Here is a 13,403-nt window from a genome sequence, read left to right on the forward strand (position 1 = left end):
ATTTTTGATTTATTCTGATGTTACTTTGCCAATTTAGACATCAAGGCATCATATGGGATAGAATACAGAAGGAGGAAGTGTTCCTTCTAGAAGCTTTCTCAGTGAGGAGCAGCATCTCTTTGCTGAAGAAGGTCCTGGTAAGTTTGTTGGGGCAACTGGCTCTGTCTCTTTCTAAGTTAGATGTTCATCCTTACAATAAGACTATTGCCCCATGAGTATGCCAAGCATGGAGTAAATATTTTTTTAAAAGTCTTTGCTCTTCTATCTATGGTTTTCCCAAGGATATCAGTAAAATGAAATTGCTCCCCAAATATACAACGACCTACTGTGTGGACCATTTTCACTGCATGTTCCTGCACTTCTCACTAAGGATATACTACCAGGGTCCATTTCTGATACTGCAGGAGTTCCTTGCATGTATCTTTTACTTTCCTAGTTTACAGACTAAAATAGACTTCTCTATATTTTCATATACCTTTCCCCAATTCAGGGAGAATCTGGAGGAGAGGTGTCAAAGACTATATTCAAGTCACCACTGTTACTGAAACTTAGTCACCTAATCTCTTAATTTTTAATGTTATATAAAAATAGAGAGAATAGTATAATCAGCTCTCGATCCTCACCTCCCAGTTGGTTTTTGTATCAAATATAATTTATCTGATGATGGTAATTTTGTTCACTTAACATATTACAAGACTGAGATTTTTGGATTCATTTTCCTTTACCTTATTTGTGATAAGAAGGCTATGTTACATGGACCTTGATTTGTTTTTCACTTTCTATCCTAAACATATCAATATCTCAGAACCAAGATTTGCCTTTATCAAATGAACAGTCCTAGAAAAAAAGGAAGCAGTCACCAGTGAGAAGAGTGTATAAAGAACGAATAGTAATTTTTAAAATGTTAGAGGAAGCGTGTTAAGTTGGTATGTTCCATCTATTTTTCCTGTCGTCCTCCAGCCTCCCTGTGCCCTTCCACTGAGGGAAGGAAAAGAGAGAATTGCACAGGGAGAAATTGTCCTCAAGTTCTACTTTGTTACTTTAAATTAACCCAATCTACTCATGACACAGTGGCTAGGAGTCAACACAATAAGTAAATCCTTTCTTGCCCATTCCCCTGGACTCTCCTACTTTATTACGATTTCATTTTCCTGTCCAGCCTGATTCCTGACCTTCTCCTCTCCTTTTAGGTTCTGGTCACACACTCTTGGCTCTCACAGTAAAATTGATTTCTGGGGTTTGATCCCTGTGGCTGTCTAAGCACTCAGGATGTCCTCATCCTCTGGCTCCTCATGCCAGATTCAAGCTGCTTCCATTAATTTCTTTTTCCTCATTCAAACAGCAGGATACAGTATGTAAGGGCACAGACTACAAAGCCAGAATGTCTGGATTTGAAAGCTGGCTTCACGTTTGGTCAGCTGAGGGTCTTGGGTAAGTAACTTTACCTCTCTGGTTTCCTTGTATATAAAATGGAAATTGTAATGATATGAACCTCACTGTCTTGTTTCAAGGTGGAAATAAGTTTAGTAGTGGTAAGTGTGTAGAATGGTGGTTGATGCATGACAATTGCTATAACCATCTTGTTAGTAAATAAAATAGTCCGTTAGCACAGCCTGACTCCCACAGGATGAGAAGCAAACTAGAAATTTCTTTGTTTCTGTTTTCCAACAGAAAGCCCTGATCTTTAAAGCAAAATCATTTTCTGCTTTGGATTTATCATCTTCCAAACTGGAATTTTCGGCAGCTGCTTCTCTTTCTGGCTCTTTATGTCATGCTTCCAGAAAGCCAAAACTTGGCACTGAACAGCAATAAAATGAATGTTTGCAGAGTTTAAGGCTCTAATTAAAATAAAACTGCTTTAAAACTACAAGGGCTTTGTGTTTAAGGGAATATAAAATTTGCAGACAACGTAGAAGCTGGATACTTCGTAGGATGCTTTCCTCAAGTGGACCTGAAAGCCGGGGCAACAGGACTGTAAATCCACTGGAAATGAAAAAGTACCCGGTTCCAAGTTAAAAGATTAACTCTACTCTTTAATACATCAGATGCAACTGCTTTATTCAAGAAAGTTACTTTCCATGTTCATTTAATTCACATGCCTCTTTTGCTTTTATCAAACAGGAACCTCCAAAACATTTCTCACTTTCCCATCTCATTCTCAATTAGCCTAATTCTTGACTTAATTTTAGTTTCTCCCAATTTAGAATTTCTGATTGTTTCTGAATTGCTGGAGCCTTATCTGTCCAGATGATCTCATCTGTATTGCCAAGTTTCTGTTAGGGTCAAGTCGACATTTTGTTTTTCTTCCAAGTTCAGATATCATCCAAGGATTGAAAACAGATCCCCATACTTCAAATTAGTTTCAGTAACATTTATTTACACCTCATTTGCATTAATTCCTTTGTAAAATTCTGTCAAATATTTTAATCCTGGAAATTTTTAGTCTCACTTGTGTTTGATGAATTTTTATTTCTACTTGAGATTATTTTACAATTTTCCAGTAGTCTCTTGAGATATATTGATCTGAGGAAAGAGCATCTGTCTCTTATCATTAGTTTGGAAGAGATTGTGCAAATACTGCTGCTATTTCCATGAAAAGGAAGGAAGAAAACCATGTGAATCGACAGATTCAGCATGGGTGCCCTGCAAGGTAACTACAGTCAGATTTTATGTCTTCTTATTTGGCTACAGGAAAGAGGGTAGAAAGAGTGAAAAACCCAAATCTGAGCTTTGGAAAGAACTTGTGGCTAGATGAACTCCCAAGCGTAGAGGTGTGCCAATGTAAAAGGTTAGAAGAGATTCTTCCAAAACGTAACAAAGAGACATATTTGGCCCCATGGAGGAATAAACATTGGAACTTATCTATTTGCTTGATGTTCAAAAGAATCAACAATATGGGGCTGCCTGGTGGCACAGTGGTTGAGTTCACCCGCTCTGCTTCAGTGGCCAGGGGTTCCCAGGTTCAGATCCCAGGAGCAGACCTACACATTGCTCATCAAGCCATGCTGTGGCAGCATCCCACATACAAAACAGAGAAAGATTGGCATAGATATTAGCTCAGCGACAATCTTCCTCAAGCAAAAAGAGGAATATTGGCAATGAAAAAAAGAATCAAGAATACTCTGGTGAGTGGTAAGCAGATTTTTAAGTAACCATTCTTTCAAATTTTTCTTACATAACGTGGATTTTTTTTTATACTAGAATTCATTTGAATCCCGGCAGCTGTTACATTCTCTGGCCTTATTAGCAGCCCCTCCCTCTGTCTCCAATCCATTTGGCAACATTTACCAACATTTGCGGCTTTTACAACTGGGTGTGGTGGTGGCTCCTGGCATCCAATGAGTAGAGAACAGAGATGCTGCTAAATATGCTACAATGCACCCTCCCACAACAAAGGACACCCTCCCACAACAAAAAATTATCCCACCCAAAGTGTCAATAATGGTAAAGTTGAGAAACCCCTAATTAGATATTTAAAAATATAGATAATCAAAGAGACAAGGTTATTCATAACTAAGAACCCATGCTATTTCAAGAAACTTGGAAAAATTTTCCTCACCTTTCAACAACAAAATGAGAGTGACAGAAATTGCAAAATGCCTTTCCAGAAAGAAGACTTCGGTAACCACAGTTATGTTTACCTTCGACTCTCCTCCTTGGTTTTCCTAATGGAGGATGTCTGGGGATGGAGGGGAGGTAGTTGTTATAATGTGTTTGAAGTGTTTTGTAATCTGTAGAGAGCTATACAGATCTCAGGAGCCATTGTAGAGATAAAAGCCTAGGGCATGCTCGAACGGGGTTCTTTGTTGTCTGATGGTTGCTGACTTTGTGCAGCAACTACTCCTGGAAATTTTATTTAACCTGTAGGTCATTCCCTTTGAGCATAATCTTTATCCTTACTCCTTCACTTACTACTGCCTTGTGCTGTTTGCAGCACAAAACATACTGAGGCAGTTTTAGTATTAAGCTCTATTTTTCTGAAATGTCAGAGGTTGAGTTTCAAGTTCTATACAGATGAGTAAAAGCCAGTTATTCTCCAGAGAAAATTTTTCCTGCTGTTGTGTTTCCTGGCAGTTGGTAGGGCAGCCAGCCATTGTTGCTTCCATCTGATTAAGTCTTTGAAGGGCCTTAGAACCACCCAGTTGTCTCTGGGCCTCTGAATCACGGGTTATTACAGTAATACTTCCCCTTCCATACTTTACGGACTTCCAGAAATAGCCTCCTTACTAGTTCCAGATAGATTTGGAAGATCAACTGGAGGAGCAAATGTTAGGGGAAATCTGAATCTTTGCTTTACTGATCAGAGAGATCAGAGAATATATTATCATCACAGCCAGAAATAAACATCCTTACTGTTTAGAAACTGGAGTATTTTTGGGATAGAAGGAATGCCCCTAAAAACTGTCTAAACAGGTAATTGTGTAATGTTGACTCTAAACCCCTTCGATATGGAGAGAGATTTCTCTCCTGTCTACATCTGCTCTTTCATATACAGAAAATGACCCTTGTCCTAGGTGAGTAGCTTTACGTCAAATCATAACTCTGTCTTGCTAAATCTAGGGAAGAAATATTTTGTATCTGGGCTAGAATTGGGCTATTCAAATAATCATACTTTCTGGCTTTAGATTTTGACCAGGCATTATAAGTTCGAGATCAAGAATATCTAGGAGGAGTTATGACTAATTTATTTTTGAATACTTTCTCCAAAGCATTCTCTGGGAAAAGGGGGCTATTTGGCTTTTCTGAAAAGCTAAGGCAGTGTCTCTGGTGTTCCTGTAATAGAGATGTCCCTGATCTTTCACTGAGCCAATTCACGTGGATTTGCAATATGACAATCCAGGTGGTCTGCCATCCCATCCTCTAAATCTGAGAAAATTACTTCTCTGTTTTGGAAATTCTTGGCTTCCTTAATGCCCACCATGTGAAGAGGAAATAAGCTGATGCTTTTTTCTTTTTTGTAATGGATGTTGTAAATGGCTATTTAATTCCAAATTAAATGAAGATTTCTCTACGTTTTATAGGTCCCAAGCAAATGATTATAGAGATCCTATCATTTCAGTAGATTAATATAAAGCACTTTACTGTGATAATACTGAGAGAAATACATCAGAACAGGTCACAGGATTGACGTTAGCTGCCAAAGTGGCATTGAGAGGTGTTGGTCTGACACTGAGAAGCATTTTTTGAAATGTTCTATGTGGGTGTATTTTTTCTAGACTAGTCTTGAATCTTAAAGACATAAAATTGAGGGTGGAAATGAATTGAGGAACAACTGTCAGAAACTGAAATTAAATGAAATGGAAATTTAAATACTTGATGAGAATGCTGGGGCATAATATGACTTCTGTCCTTCGATAGTAACTATTACCAGCCTAAAGAACAGGGTACTAATTCTAGGCCAGTAACCTCCTGTGGCCATGGATTTTCTCTGTTCAATAGTTTGAATTCCTTACCTGTCCCACTCCTTTTCACTTAAAACAAAATCCCCCCAAAATTAATATTCACATTCATGCTTATCTCCTTCCATCAAATCTCAGAGAAAGTGGTAGCATTCTTCCTGTCCAGTGCAAACCCTCCACTCATGCTTTTAATCCCATCCTCTTCAGCCACCTCGAGGGCCTTGTTCTAATTATTTTCTATCTTATCTATTTTAATTTCCCATCATTTGCCTTTCTATTGAGATACAATGACATATAGCAAAGCATCAACTTGATTATAGGTGTACAACTTGATGTTTTAACATATATATACCCATGTAATCAACACATTATATACAGGAAATGTATATGCATCGTACATACATGTTATATATGCACACACAGATATTCACGTAATCAACAGCATTTCCAGCACTCCACAGGCTTCCTCAAGCCCCCAAACATATAAACACCCCCAAAGGTAACTAGTATTCTGACCTCTATCACCATAGACTGTTTTTGCTTTCTTTTTAATTTTATAATTTAATTTCAGTGAAATCTTAAATTGTGTATTCTCATGCCTGTCTCCTTTGCTCAGCACTGTCTGTGTGAAGCAATTATGTTAGGGCGTGTGAGAGAAGTCCATGCTTTTTTACTGCTCTGTGTAAGTGCATTGTGTGGGTACTACATGTTTAGTTTGTCCTACTGTTCACAGACACTGCTGTTGTTTTCAGCATGAGGCTTTTATGAGTAATGTGGTCATGAACCTTCTAATAGTCTTTCAGTGAACATGTTCACTCATTTCTTTTGTAAATCTACTCAGAATAGAATCAGAGGTTCAGAGTTCTATGGCATATATATATATCGTGTGTGTGTGTGTGTGTCTAGCTTTGGTACATACTACTAAACAACTTTTTAAAGTGTGACATTTTTACTCCTACTAGTACTGTATGAAAGTTCTAATTGTTCCATTGTTCCACATCCTTGTCATTTCTTGCTGTTATCAATTCTTCACTTTATCTGTTCAAATGAAATATAATGATGAAATATAATGATATCTCATTGTGAGTTTTTGTTTTTTTAAGATTTTATTTTTCTTTCTTCTCCCCAAAGCCCCCCAGTACATAATTGTACATTTTTAGTCATGGGTCCTTCTAGCTGCGGCACGTGGGACACCGCCTCGGCAAGGCCTGATGAGCGGCACCATGTCCCTCCCCAGGACCCGAACCGGCAAAATCCTGGGCCGCTGAAGCAGAGCTTGCAAACTCAGTCACTCAGCCACAGGGCCGGCCCCTCAGTGCGGTTTTATTTTTATTTTATTTTATTTTTTTTAATTTTTATTTTTTTCGGATGTACACTATATTTCGAATTCTGTATACATTGCATCATGTTCACCACCCGAACACTAATTATAGTGCATCCCCTCACATGTGAGCCTAATCACCCCTTTTGCCCTCCCCCCGCCCCGCTTCCCCAAAGGTAACCACCAGTCCAATCTCCAATGCTATGTGGTTTTTTTTTCTTGTCGTTTTTATCTTCTACTTATGAGTGAGATCATATGGTATTTGACTTTCTCCCTCTGACTTATTTCACTCAGCATAATACCCTCAAGGTCCATCCATGTTGTCACAAATGGCTGGATTTCATCATTTCTTATGGCTGAGTAGTAGTCCATCGTGTATAAATACCACATCTTCTTTATCCATTCATCCCTTGATGGGCACCTAGGTTGCTTCCATGGCTTGGCTATTGTGTATAATGACGCAATGAACATAGGGGTGCAAGTATCTTTATGCCTTTGTGTTTTCAACTTCTTTGGATAAATACCCAGCAGTGGAATAGCTGGATCATATGGTAGATCTATCCTTAATTTCCTGAGGATACTCCATACTGCTTTCCATAGTGGCTGCACCAGTTTGCACTGTCACCAGCAGTGAACAAGGGTTCCCTTCCTTCCACACCCTCTCCAACATTCGTCGTTTCCTGTCTTGTTAATTATAGCCATTCTGACTGGAGTGAGGTGATACATCACTGTAGTTTTGATTTGCATTTCCCTGATAGCTAATGATGTTAAGCATCTTTTCATATGCCTGTTGGCCATCTGTACACCGGAAACTATGAGACTTCTAGAAGAAAACATAGGCAGTACTCTCTATGACATTGGTCTGAACAGCATATTTTCAAGTCCCATGTCTGACCGGGCAAGGGAAACAAAAGAAAAAATGAACAAATGGGACTACATCAAACTAAAAAGCTTCTGCACAGCAAAGGAAACCATCAACAAAATGAAAAGACAACCTAACAATTGGGAGAAGATATTTGCAAACCACATATCAGATAAGGGGTTAATATCCAAAATATACAAAGAACTCATACAGCTCAACAAAAAAACCAACAATCCAGTTAGAAAATGGGTAAAAGATCTGAACAGAGATTTCTCCAAAGAAGATATTCAGTGTGGTTTTAATTTGCATTTCCCTGATGACTTTTAGGCTGATGACCTCTCTTTGGTATCTGGATCCTCTTTATGAAGTGCCTGTTCAAGATTTTTGCTCATTTAAAAAAAATCTGGATTGGGAGTGTTTTTCTTCTAATAGTTCTTAATATATTTTGGAATCGAGTTTGTATCAGATACATGTATTGTGAATATCTTCTGTCAATAGGTAGCCTGCGTTATTATGGTCTTAATTTTGTATTTTTAGAAACGGAAAGTTCTTATTTTGATTGAAATCCAGCTTATAAACCTTTCCGTTTATGGATAGTGCTTTTGTGTCCCATTTAAGAAATCATCTACCCCACATCATAAAGATATATCCAGAAGAAGTATTGTTTTACCTTTCTCATTTAAGTCTGTGATATCTTTGGAACTGCTTTATGTGTGCCATGAAGTAGAAGTCATGATTTAGTTTTCAATATGGACATTCCATTGATCCAATAAATGGGTATCCGAAAGCCATTTATTGGAAAGATGAGCCTTATGCTACTGAATTACACTGATGCCCTTGATGTGTATCAGGTGAACATGTACACTTGGCCTGGCTCTGGAAACTCTGTTCTTGTTCCATGAATATATTTGCTTATCTTTGAATCAGTACCACCCTGCCTTTACTACTTTAGCTTTATAATAATTTTTGATACCTGGTAATATAATCCTCTGACGTTGCTGTTCTTCAAAATTTCTTTGGGTATTTTAGGTCTCTTGATTTCTATATAAATTTTATAATCAGCTTTTCAATTTCACATGTATTACAAAGAATATATATCAAGTTAGAGAGAGCTGACATTTTTAATCCCTCGAGTTTACTAATATATGAATGTGGTCCTTTTTACATTTATTTACATCTTCTTTGGTTTCTGTCAGCAATAACATGTAGGTTTCTGGTTGAGGTCATGCACATCTTTGTTAAAGTCATTCCGACGTTTTTGACGTCTTTGATGTCTTATAAATAACATTGGTTTTTAAATTTAATTTTCAAATTATTTGCGTCTAGTATCTAAAATACATTTGATTTTTATATATTGACCTTATATCTAGTAACATTGTGAAATTACCTTATTAATTCTATAGGTTTGGCTCTTTCTAAGAAAAGTACGCTTTTTCTAAGTATAACCAAGTCATTCTAAAAAATACAGGAGTTTTGCTTCTTCCTTTTTACTCTTTACAAATTTATTTATTTTCATCATCTTACTGCACCAGATAGAGCTGCCACTGATGCTGATCAAGGTGGGCCCCTCTCCTCCCACAGAGACTGGGAGACAGCGGCCCTGTCTCCAGGCGTTGACTGTAACAAACAACAAATTCTTCGGGCAGCCTGGAGCTTTCCCAGGCAGGCATTTTAAAGGGGCGGGAGTCATCCTAGGGACGAGGTCTTAAGCTGCTGGAACTCATGCTCTTAGAGTTTGGAGACTCTTTGTCACTTCTGACAAGAATAATTCATGCTTGCATCTTCACTTTTTGATTTTTTTTCTCAACCAGCAATAATATGGTTTGGATTTCCATTATCCACTCAAATAATTTTGTTGTTTCGCAGTTTCAAAACCAAAATGGACATACTTTTGTTTTAACCTTGTGACCTTTCTGCAGATTTTGTCTCCTTTAGCTACCACTTCCTTCTTGAAATTCTTTTCTCCCTTGCTTACAGAAACACATTATTCTTATAATTCTCCTAGCTCTTCAAATGCTTCTTTTTTCCCGTGGTCAATATTCTGCCTCTTTTTACCCATTAAAAACCAGTGTTTAGGGGCTGGCCTGATGGCATAGTGGTTAAGTTCATGTACTCTGCTTTGGTGGTCCGGGATTCACAGGTTCTGATCCCAGGTGTGGACCTGGCACCACTTGTCGAGCCATGCTGTGGTGGCATCCCACATAAAATGGAGGAAGATTGGCACAGATGTTAGCTCAGTGACAGTCTTCCTCAAGCAAAAAGAGGAGGATTGGCAACAGACGTTAACTCAGGGCCAATCCTCTTCACAAAAGGAAAAAAACAACTAGTGTTCCATCCTCAGCACTTGCTGAACTCTTTATCACTATACTATGGGCTGGACTTCTCCAAATTTTAATCTTGAATCTCTCCTGAAGTGCAGACACATTTCCAGTCACTGGCGGATCTCTGCAAGACTGTAACCCACAACACCAACTTCCTCATGTGCTGCGTCTTTGTAATTTCTACACCTGCTTCTTAGGAGATTTTTCTCTCTTCCTTCAACCAATTCATGCCTGAACTCACCTTTCCACATTCCAGATTTAACTCAAATATCATCTCTTATGGGAAGCCTTCCCTAACTCTTTGAGGCTGATTTAATCTTTCCTTCTTTTGTCCTACCATAACTCTGTTCATATTTCAATTATATGACTATCACAGTGATTGAAATTGTTGGCTTTGTTTGCCCCAACAAAATACTTGTGGTAGCTTACCTTTATTTAAGGTACTTCTTTTAGAACAGGATTCCAACACTGAATGCTGAGTTAGTCCATAATTTCCTTCCAATTCCTTCAGTATTGGGACATTGTTAGTTCATACTTCTCTCTCTAGCACCAAATTAAATGTCTTGCATTTGGAAGATAACCAATATTTTTATGGATAGCCACTAAGTGAGCTGTGAATAGAGGAAGGTATGCAAGGTTATTTTCTCTGACCGCAATCTTGCCTGAATTATACAATGCTGGAATACAGAAGACCAGAAGAGGGAGACATATGGAAGCATCCTTTAACGTCACTGAAGAGTAAGACCCTCTCATGGAGAAGGGATGGCTAAGCATAGACTGGCGCTACTGAGATTCTCCTAAAGACTCTGGTTTTCAGACGGATGGCTGCCACCTACTGGAAAAGACAGGGACATTTTGTACACATTTGGAGAATCTGCACATTTTTAAGTCACTATGTTTCTAAGTTCAGCTTGTCTTTATTTAATGCACCTCTTTTAAAATAGGATTTAAGAGCTGGATATTGAATTAGACTAGTGTTTCTTTTCAAGTCTAACATTTGCATTTCAATCATAAGGCCCCAGTAAATAAAATAAATGCATTCATCATACATGAATGAATCAATTAAAGAGTTATTCATTGATTTTAGTAATTTGCAAGTGTTTGCTGCTTTATCTTCAAGTTCCTTCTCTACTTCCAATTTTAGTAGCACCTAGATTGTTCTTTCTTTCAGAGATATTGTCAGTAAGATGAAAATTTTAGTCTTTTGTTGTTGTTGGATTTTTAGGAATAGTATCCTATATTCCTAATTTTCTCAGCTCAGAATTTTATTCTTCAAAGTCAACCACCATTTCATTCCCTGGACTTCTGACTACTCTCTTGACCTCATCTCCATTCTGGAATTAACTGAACATTTTCTTTGTTCTCTGTCATTCAACTCCTTCCTTCTAACATGTGCTCTGTCACTCTTCTTCTCTTTAAGATATTTTGTGGCTGACATATCCGAAAAAGAAAATACGCAAATGTATCCCTTCTTTCAATTTGTGTCATATCATACTGATTTCCAATCCACTTTGTCATTGATCTCTTTTTGTCATTGTGTCCTAGTCACTTAGCAAACATATTAGCATGTTTAAGATCAATGTTTATGTTTTACAACTGCATCTACAGGAAACAACTTATGAAATAATACAATTTTGTCTATAGCAGATAAATTTTTAAAATAAAAAATATATATAGTTTAAAATGTCAAATATCTTGCAAATCTCCTACAATTTGGAAAATAAGTTATTCACAAAGAAAAATACAAAATTATTAAGTAATAGTGTCTAATATTTATGAAGTGATTAAGAAGTGCCAAGAACTCTGTTGAATGCTCTAAAGGCATTATTTCATTTAGTCTTCAAAACAACTTTAGGAAGTTGGTAATTCCCTTATTGCCCATTTTACAAATGACGTTATTGAGGTTTAGAAAAATTAAGGAATGTGTCCAAGATCACATAGCATGGAAGAGAAAGAGCTATAGGCCTTCCGTCTTGCTCATGATGCTACAATTGCCCATTTTTCCAGTTAGATAAATGTGAAGTTTAAACAGGCTGCAGAAGGCCGTAGTGATGCTGAATGAAGATGGCACTATTGCTAACAGTTTTCATTTTATCATTTTCCGTTCCTCAAGTGTCATTTGAAATAAGGATATCCTAGTATTTTTACACTAAGTCTAGCCCCAGTTTTCTTTAGGATAAAGTGGACAATCTATCAAATAACGTGTCAGGAGAATAGCCTGTAGATATATACTCATCAGAAGAACAGCCTGCCACTGCAACAAGGAAACAAGGGACCTTCTCTCAAAGGCCAGCTGGTAATATAGTCCTCGTGCATTTGAGAAACAACTCGAGGTGAAAGGAAAGAGATTTTTCTCATGTAATATAAAATGACATTTTCACATTGTATAAATTTACCTTGTAGGGTATCTTCTTTTATAAATCTATTTGACTTTATTTACTCAGAAACTATTTCATGCTGAATTTTTTCATTTATTCTAAAATTAATTTTACTTTTAGTCTTCTTCAAAGTTGCTTGGAAGCTCATTTTTATATATCGCAACCATGATATTTTTCAATCTTTAGTAGCTTCTCTATAGCAAGGATTTATGAGTGCATTTTGTGTGTGTGTGTGTGTGTGTGAATTGGAAAACTTTTTCCAACTATACAACATTTTCCAGTTGAACTGATCAAATACCATCTTTCAGAGATGAAAGTAGGATCAGGCTGGTTTAGCTCCATAGCAATGCAATTAATGAGACTATGTTTTGAATTGATGTTCTACCTAGTAACCTGATCAAATCAATTCAACTAATTTGAATTTATTTATCAATTTCAACTAATTTGATCATGGATATGCAGGAAGGATATGTTAGGAAGACTCTAAAAAGGGTAGAAAGGTAAGCCAACTATACTCTGCTATTGTTGCAAAACTTACGTTTGTCCATTGTATGTGGTCTGGGGAGGCAGGTCTTGACTGGTTAAGCAATTCATGAGGATGTGGGCACCCGACCGTGATGACAGAGAAAGGGGGATGCAAAGTCTCCTTGCCTGTGTGCATACTGTTTTCTGCATGAAAAGATGCACTGCCCTCTTTCCATCTGATAAACTCTTAGTTCCCATGAGATGCTAAACTGGTAATTGGCTCAGAAATATGTGTGTGATCTCCACTCTCAGATCTCCAGCTCCTCTGAGGTTTCGGTGATCACTACTGTGGGTAAGAAGCTGGGCCTAGGTCATCTCAGAGACCACTGGCAGTGTCTAACTCTATAGCTCTCTTAGTCTTACCCATTTTTGTTGCAACCTAAGGAGTTACCTGTTATGTTTAAAACTACTCTGGACTTGGGGAAAAAAAAATAGATCAGGCAATCTTCCAAAACATTGCATTTTATATCTCAGCATGAATTTCATGCCTATTCTCCTGTGATCACTACCTCTTGGATCGGTGGATGCTTCACAGCCCACTGTCCATATGGGAGAGGGCCTCAGGATCAAAGAAAGTTCAGTGCCGTTTCCAAAATA

General features: G+C 37.6%; 1 long non-coding RNA gene across 1 annotated transcript in view; it reads left to right on the top strand.

Moving 5' to 3' along the window:
• The first annotated feature begins 1,119 nt into the window (after positions 1–1,119).
• LOC138924703 (uncharacterized) overlaps positions 1,120–13,403 on the top strand; it is a 33,767-nt gene continuing 21,483 nt past the window's right edge. Inside the window, exon 1 of the long non-coding RNA XR_011439798.1 lies at positions 1,120–1,431. This is a non-coding gene — a long non-coding RNA (uncharacterized lncRNA). The remainder of the gene's footprint in view (positions 1,432–13,403) is intronic.

The sequence above is a fragment of the Equus caballus genome, chromosome 6 (assembly GCF_041296265.1).
Source record: "Equus caballus isolate H_3958 breed thoroughbred chromosome 6, TB-T2T, whole genome shotgun sequence".
In the NCBI taxonomy this organism is placed as follows: domain Eukaryota; kingdom Metazoa; phylum Chordata; class Mammalia; order Perissodactyla; family Equidae; genus Equus; species Equus caballus.